Source organism: Microtus pennsylvanicus, chromosome 1 (assembly GCF_037038515.1).
Source record: "Microtus pennsylvanicus isolate mMicPen1 chromosome 1, mMicPen1.hap1, whole genome shotgun sequence".
In the NCBI taxonomy this organism is placed as follows: domain Eukaryota; kingdom Metazoa; phylum Chordata; class Mammalia; order Rodentia; family Cricetidae; genus Microtus; species Microtus pennsylvanicus.
In genome coordinates, this window is record NC_134579.1 from 123038314 (window position 1) to 123047099 (window position 8786).

Consider the following 8786-nt stretch of genomic DNA (forward strand, 5'->3'; position numbering starts at 1 on the left):
TCCCCCTCTCTCTCACTTCCTCTCTCCCTCTCTTTCTGTCTCTCTGACTCTTGGTCTCTCTGTCTCTCCCTGTGTTTTTCTCCATCTCTCTGCTTCTGTCTCTTAGTTTCTCTGTCTCTGTCTCTCTCTCTCGGTCTCTCTGTATCTCTCTCTGTTTCTCTCTGTCTCTGGATCTCTCTGTTTCTGTCTCTTGGTCTCTGTCTGTCTGTCCCTCTCTCTCTCCAAGCTACATGATCATGTACATATAATTTTTCCTCTTTGGAAACATCTGAGATCAGATCTACACAGGGTATCTACTTACCAAGAAGCATTCTGGTTCTATGACCTATCATAAGGGAGCCCTGGTGACCACCACAGTTGGACAGGACATATGGTCATGTGTCTGCTCCCTGCAGCCTCACTCACAGTTGGCTGAAGGGCCCAGAAGAGCGGCTAGACACAGCACCAGAAGAAAGAAAACTCCCCAGGTCACATGGTCACTGGGCCACCCAGGCTCAGCTAAGCTAGGAGAGGCCCAGCTGGTGCACGGACTTATGAAAGATAATTTCCAGTTTCTGTCCCTATCCCCTCTGGCTATAGGGATTTCTCATTGCAGTTTGAATTGATAAAGCAGGTAAATTTCCTGAGGTTCTGGGATTCAAATTTTTAAAAATTATTTATTTATTTTTATTTTCTGTGCATTGGTGTTCTGACCACACGTATGCCTGTGTGAGGGCGTCAGATCCCCTAGAACTGGAGTTATAGACAGGTGTGAGCCACCATGTGGGTGCTGGGAATTGAACCTGTGCCCCCTGGAAGAGCATCCAATGCTCTTAACTGGAGCTATCTTTCTTTCCAGCCTCGGGATACAAATTTTTAAATTAAATCTTATTTGTGTGTTGGGTTATGTGTTTCCCAGCATATGTGTTTAGGGCAAAGGGCAACTTCTGGGATCAGTTCTGTCTACCATGTAGGTTCCTTGGGCTTGGGCACAATCCCTGACCCAGGACTCTTAATGGGGAGCCCTGGGGAGGCCAGCAGCTCCTCTGACTCAATGACGATACAGAGAAAGATGAGTGTATGATGCTCTCCCTGCCGGTCCAGCCATTGGAGGACGTGTGACCCATTGGTGGCTGGGACACAGCCCAAGGGAGGAAGGTGTAGGCTGGCTCATGGCTTCTGAGGCTTCCATCCGTCATGAGATCAGAGATTTTCCTCCTCTTATGAAAGACAAGGGCCAGTTACAATTCTCTTTACTCTTTCTCCCTTCCTGCTCTGGACACTTTGTTTGGGACTGTGGTTTCCAGCACCCTGGCAGCCATCTTGTGACGCGGAGGAGATAACGCTAAAGCCAAAATGTGATCTGCCTTTGATGGGAGAGCAGAGGATGTTGGTGGCTGGTCTGGCTAGTTTTAGGTGCCAGCTTGGCTAGGCAATGGTGCCCATATGTTCGGTCAAACACCCAGCCGTCTACATGGTGACAGCATTGTTAAGATTTGGGTGAGTAGGTAGACAAAAGGCTAACCCTATGTCACATGGGTGAGCCTCATCCAATCAGTTGGCTGTCTCAAGAGAAAAAGACCGAAGTCCCTAGAGGAAGAAAGAATTCTGAGAGTGACAGTCATCAGTTCTTCCCTGGGTTCCTGACTGCCCTGTGGACCTTAGCCTGGCCCCTCTCCATGGTTATAGGAATTCATTGGGAGCAAGGGAGGGAGGGAGGGAGGGAGGGAGGGAGGGAGGGAGGGAGGAAGAGAAGATGGGGTGGGGGGCAAGGAGAGAGCAAGGCCAGCTCTGGGTCACATGTCCCCCAGTGGGTGGACTGGCAGGGGCACCAGGTGGTCTTATCACAGGGGAGACCAGCCTCTGGATTCAGGTGGAGTTTGGAGAGCTGCAGGGGTGAGGGCAATAGTGAGGGTGGGACAGGGTTGATGCTGCTAGAGATTCTGGGAGGAAAGCAATGGCTGATGGAATGTGGTTCAGACAACCATAGAGGAAGCAGGAAGGCAGCCTGTAGAATGGGCTAGGCCCTCTTGCAGCAACGCTTGCTTCCGCTTCCGGATGGCTGCCCCAGGCTACCTGGGACTTCTCCTGGTTGGGTGGGCTGGAAGTGGTCTCTACCAGCGGTGTTTTCCCTGGCGGGATAATCTGCTCTTATCCTGTCTGGGCTCCAGCCAAGTGCTGACATCTGGGCTAGCCACCTGCTGTCAGCTGAAAACTGAGACGGCCTGGGGAGGCTACGGAGAACACTGGAGGGGGGGGGGGGGCTGTGCAGGGAGGAGGGCGGAGGAGAGAGGTGGGGGCAGATGGACACATGGGAGAAAATAGCCAGGTTTTGGGAGACTGTGGAAACGCGGGGGTAAAAGTGTGGGGGAACTTCAATAACGCAGCCTCAAATCAAGGCAGTTGCGCCCCCTAGAGGCTCTCAGGAGAACCGTTTTCTCTTTCCCGACTCCTAGGGGTGTGGGGCCTTTCATGGTCAAAGCCGCCAAGGATCTTCCAGGTAGCATTGTGCCACATCCTTGTTGTCCACAGGACTTCCCGCTCTCATAAAGTCCACCAGGGGGTTGTCCAGAAAATCCCAAACGACCTTCCATTTCCTACACAGATCATGCCCACACGAAAGCTCCCTGTGCCCCGAGAAGGCCTGGGGATGATCGTACATTGGGATTGGCATGAGGCTGGAGCATTTGTTCAGCTACAGGTCCCAAGCCGAGTAGCTTGCCGTTCCCTGCCCTTCCTATCACCTGTTTCACGTGACTGCAAAAAGTGAACCCCTGTGAGCCTCGCATGCCTCAGCATTTCAGAGACTCCCATGCTCGCCTGTATATATTTTTAAAAAACGATATATTCATTTTTATTTTATGTGTATGAGTGCTTGCATGTTTGTGCTCCACATTCATGCAGTACCTGTGAAGGCCAGAAGAGGGCGTCAGATCCTCCTCCGAGTTGAAGTTACAGACAGTTTGAGCTGCCATGTGGGTGCTGGGAACTGAACCTGGGTCCCCTGTAAGAGCAGCCAGTGCTGTTAAACACTGAGCTGTCTCTCCAGCTCTACTTGTTTCTTAAGTGTACCATGGCTCCTGTTCTTCACACTACACACTATGCACATGGTACTGTTTGCGTGAGCCAGGCAAGAGGCTGGAGATTGAAGCGCGCACACGCGCGCGCACACACACACACACACACACATATATACACACACACACACAGACATGGGTTATCCTTGAATTCCCCAAGAATGCCAACTTTATCGGTTCCAGGGCAGCTTATAGAGTGCCTTCTCTGAGCAATGGTCACGCCCTAGCTCTCAGGGACTTCCAGCCACCAGAAACCATTCCCCTGTGTCGTGCTCAGAGCATCTGCGGGAATAACAAGTTGTTTACTCTGTCAGGCAAAGGGGTCACAGGAAATTCAGGGTCTGGGGGTCCACGGGCCCCAGCACTTAAGATGTGCAGGCACCTGTGTTTGAACAGTTGGACTTTAGTGAGTGGCATTACTTTGGGAGGCTGTGGAAGCATCGGAGTGGGAGGTGTGGCTTTGAGTAGGCCATTGGAGGTGGGCCTTAGTGCTGTGTGTGCATGTTTGTGTATGTGCAGATGCATGTGACTGTGCATGTATGTGGAGGTCAGAGGTCACCTAAGGTGCTGTTCCTTTAGAACTGTTCACCTTGCTTGGTGTGAGGCTCCCCGAGTAGATTAGGCTGGCTGATCAGTACTAGGAGATCATTCTGTCTCCACCAACTCCACGCTGGGATCACCAGTGTGTGCCTCTGGGCCTGATTTTTGTTTATTTTTATTTATTTATTTATTTTTTGTTTTTTCAAGACAAAGTTTCTCTGTGTAGCCTTGGCTGGCCTGGAACTCACAGAGATCCACCTGCCTCTACCTCCAGAGTGCTGGGATTAAAGGCGTGAGCCACTACCGCCCGGCTTACTTTTTGTTTTAAATATGACTCAGGCTGTCATGTTTGCTAGGTAAGCACATTATCAACTGAGCCATTCTGCCCTGAGCCCTGGAGATAGACCTTCGAGAGCTGTAACCTGGACCCACTTCCAGCCTGGCCTCTCCACTTAGAGGTGAGAACCTCAGCCTCTTGTTTCCACCACTGTGAGCTCAGTCGCGCTTTCCCCATCATGACGAACTGTGTCCTCTCAGACTGTGAGCCAGAAGTGGACCCCATCTTCTGTAAGCTGCTTCTGCCAGGCATTTGACCATAATAAAGCAATGAATACACCACTTTCAGGCAAGAGATGAGACCATGGGCCCTGGGGTCCTGCTGTTCCAGTTAAATAAGGCTTTAACTCTAAGTTGCTGTGTGACTTTAGACAAGTTGCTTTACTTCTCTGAACCTGTTTTCTCACCTGTAACACACGGTGATATTAACTCATATTTCTTAGAGTGTGAGGACTCAGTTGTTTCACCAATGTTGAGTTCTGAAAAACACTAGCTAATTGCTAATAACCTTGGTAAAACCAGGTTTGAAAAAACACTTTACTATTGAAGAGAGGACATTCTGTCATTTACCATCCACCAGATTGCCTTGCTCTCTTCTGGCCCTGAACTTCAGGGCCTGAATGTTCCAGAGTGTTTAAGACAATAGTCTCAACAAGACAATGAGATGAAACAAAAGGATTCTCTCGGGAACAGACCAACCCTGAAGGCCACACTCAATATGGCTGGCTTCCTGCCTTGCTCCAGGACTAAGGATGTGGGCAGGCTCCTCTATCTCAGCCTCCTGGGGCTCTACAGCCAGTGGAGGAGGTAGGGTGGGGGTTGGGGGGTGGGGGGTGGGGCCATCCTCTGCATCAGACCCCGATGGCCCCCTTTTGGAAGTGAGCCTTGGGTTGTAATTGGGCTGATGGAAGCCAGCATAGGAGGGTATGTGCTGTGAGGGAGGAAATGCTGGGGAGGGATGAGGAGGCAGCTGCTGTGCCCCAAATCCAGGCAGACAATGTATACTGACCCAACCCCAGGACCTTCAGCTACGGTTCTGGATGCAGCAGGTGCTGGAGCTGGGCCAAAGTCAGATGAGATGGGCGAGGTGATTTGGTGGGGATATGAGAAGCCTGGAAAACCTTCATGCCGGGGTTCCTCATCTGGGATTGCCTTACTTAGGGTTACTATCACTGTGACAAACACCATAAATCCAAGTCAACTTGAAGGAAAGGGGTTTGTTTCAGCCCACTGTTCCACATCACACTTCGTCACTGAGGGAAGTCAGGGCAGGGACCTGGAGGCAGGAGCTTATGCAGAGGCCGTGGAGGGTGCTGCTTACTGACTTGCTCCTCAGCTCAGCCTGCTTTTTTATAGAACCCAGGACCACTGGCCCAGGGATGTCACTACCCACAATGAGCTGGGCCCTCTCCATCAATCACAAGACAGAGCCCCCACAGGTTAGCTTGCAGCCAGTCTGATGGGAGCCTTTTCTCATCTGTCATTCTCTCTTCCTAAATGACTCTAGCTTGGGTCACGTTGTTAAAAAGATAAAAACAACCAAAATGAAAAAGTTGACACAAGGATTGGGAAAAAAGAGATGGAAGAAGAAATGTGGATGTAAGGGAAGAAGGGAGGAGGGATGAGAGAGAAGCAAGGAATAAGGGTGGCACTGGAGGAGGGCAGGAAAGGCGAGGGAGGGGACCTGGGGGGAAGGTGGACTGTCCATGCTTGCTCTAATCAATTTCTCCTAGTCCACTTTCCAATCAGCTAACTCTCTCTTCAGCCATGTCCAACTCATGCTCTCTGGCTGCTGCTTCATGCCTCTTTGGATTTCTACTTCTTCCTTTAGCAAACCCTTCACGTCACTTTCTATGGCTTCTATTACCTGACACTTTAAGCTGCTATCTCTTTAAATGTGGTATTCCCAGTTATTTTCTGTTTTTTGTTTTTCATTTGTGTGGCATGAGTATATGTATACCTGTTGATGGGAAGATATGTGTGTGTGTCCATGTGTGTGCGTTAGCACGTGGAGGCCAGAGATTGGGGTCAGGTTCTCAGTCATTCTCTGCCTTATTTATCCAGGCAGGTGTATGCTTCCTCAGGTACCGAGAGCTTGGAAGTGGGTGAGTGCCAGTTGATGCCCGGTTCTGCTCATCATTCATAATACCATGGTAGACCAGCATTTGTGTTACTGGACAGCTGTATTTAGCCGGCATGCTGACTTTTGGGTGTCGTGTTTGTTCATCTTGCTGAAATAACACATATAGATGTTCATGGCCAAGCAAAAGAACTGGGGTGGGGTGGCCAAGGTTGCCCCTTCCTTAGGAAAATACATGTTTTTGAATCCCTCCCCTATCCCAGGAGACCTCCCTCCCAACTCCACTGCTCAGCACTGAGACCCAGTGCAGAGTCAGGCCAGTTGCGGAGGGGGCTGGACACAGTCCTGTGGAGTGACTGGGTTCTATAGTGAGATGTGTCAAAAGGGAGGCTTTGGGGGTGACAAAGTCTTGGTGACCCAGTTGCATGAGCTCTGTTGGTGCCCTAGAATCATCTTCTTGCTGCTCCTCTTTTCTCTCCCTGCCCCATATGTTTCCAGGTACTTAAAAGTCGCTGGTCTTTGCCAGGACCAGCTTCTTGGATGTGAGACTTGGGGAGCCACACAATGACCCTTGGATCAGGAACGCTATGGCCTTGATGCTCGGTGTGTATCTGAGAGAGTACCAGTCTCTGGGGATCCTCATAAGTGGGAGAGAAGCACACCCCAGCCCCTGGGATCCCCAGTTGCCTCCTTGTTTCAGCTGGAGACTCTTGCGGTGGTCCAGTCTGTGTGGGCTCACCCTGCTGGCGTACCTCTTGAGGGGCTGCCTCAGAACTGCACTGCCCCGGGAGCCGTAGACTGCCCACCCCTTACTTACTTCCGGAAACCCAGATGAGTTTTGCTGACCCCTCAAAGTCTTGTCTTTGTCTCCCCTGAGACTCTGAAAAGCTCCACATGAGGGCTTGAAGTTGAAAAAAGGAGGAACTAGAAGAAAGAGGGCCAATCCCCAGCATTGCTATTTCAAGTAGAGAAAGAGCAGGATGGGGAGGCACACACACATGCGCACACGGATGTGTACAGAGCAAGATGGGGAGGCACACACACATGCACACACGAATCTGTACAGAGAGCAGGATGGGGAGGCACACACATATGCACACACGGATGTGAACAGAGAGCAGGATGGGAGGCACACACACATGCACACATGAATCTGTACAGAGAGCAGGATGGGGAGGCACACACACATGCACACATGAATCTGTACAGAGAGCAGGATGGGGAGGCACACACACATGCACACATGAATCTGTACAGAGAGCAGGATGGGGAGGCACACACACATGCACACACGGATGTGAACAGAGAGCAGGATGGGAGGCACACACACATGCACACACGGATGTGAACAGAGAGCAGGATGGGGAGGCACACACACATGCACACATGAATCTGTACGGGGTGGGGGAGAGAGAGAGAGAGCGGGCAAAGGAGTCAGTTTTCCTCCTCTCTGTTCTCTGCTCCCTCCTCTCAGGTGTCTTTTGGATCCCAGAGAACAGGACAGAGACATCACCTCATCTGGACTCGGCCTGCCCATGCCACTGTGCTGAGAACCTTGAAAGCCCAACTCACCCAGCTCCTGGGGTATTCCTGCGGTATTCCTTTGACTCTGCCCATGAGAATAATCATGACCAGCTTTGGGGCTCCTAGGGTCCTTCAGTTTTCCTTTGACAAAATCCCACAGGAACGGGACAGGGCATTTTCATTCTCTCCCGCTCCCCCTCTTCCCCGTCCCTGGCACGCTGAGATTTCCCCTTCGAACACCAATAAAAGAGGCAGAGCTGCCAACCCTTAAATGCTGATCTTGGATGGTTCTGCCACAGTCTTGAGGGGCTGGGAGACTACAGAGGAGTAAAGGGACTGATGCCTATGGAATGGGTCCCGGGGGCAAGCTTAAACAGGGCGCGCGCACATAGGCATGGTGTAGCATGAACGTGGAAGTTAGAGGACAACTTGAAGTTGGATCTTTCCTTCCACGGTGATTGGCTCTAGGGGTCAAACTCAGGTCAACAGCCTTGGAGGCAAGCCCCTTCACCAGCCAGGCCATCTCACCGACCTCACTTTATTTTCTGAGACAAGGTCTTTCATTGAATACGGAGCTTGTTATTTTGGCTGGGCTGGCTGGCTACAGTTCTTGAGCGCCTCATGTCTCCTCCCTCCGGCTCTCAGGTTGCAGGCATGCCGCCGTCCCCTGCATTTATGTAGGTGTTGGGTCCTTGTGTTTGTGCAGCAAGCAGTTAACCTACTGAGCTCTTGCCACAGCCCCTTCTTTTGTTTCTTGTACCCAAAACGATTTTGTCAAATTCACAAGAACACACCGCTTATGCTGTGGGCTACATGCCAGGATTGACCTTCTCCCTCCTAGTTTTTATCTTTTGTTGGTTGAGTGCAATGGAGCCCAGGGCCCACCTCCAACAGCAATAACCCCATCCTGTTGATGCGATTAGCTGTGGGCTGGGAGGTGACATCCAGACCCAGGCTACAGTGTCCCCATCAGCATTGCATCCAATGACTTCATGCAGCGACAGCTACTCCTACATCATTACATCGCCAGAGCTTCCAAAATGGTGATGGTTCTGACTTTGTATTCCAGCACTGACTGAATCAAATCTTCCTGAAAACCATTAATGACAATATTTTCCTCATTAGTTATCTTGACGTGATTGCACAGGTGGGCCCGGGTTTAATTACTTCTTGTTCATAATCATCAATCGCCAGTTTTCTGAGAAAGTGCTGGCGTCCTAGATCCAGTAACAACCAGCGATGGCATGTTC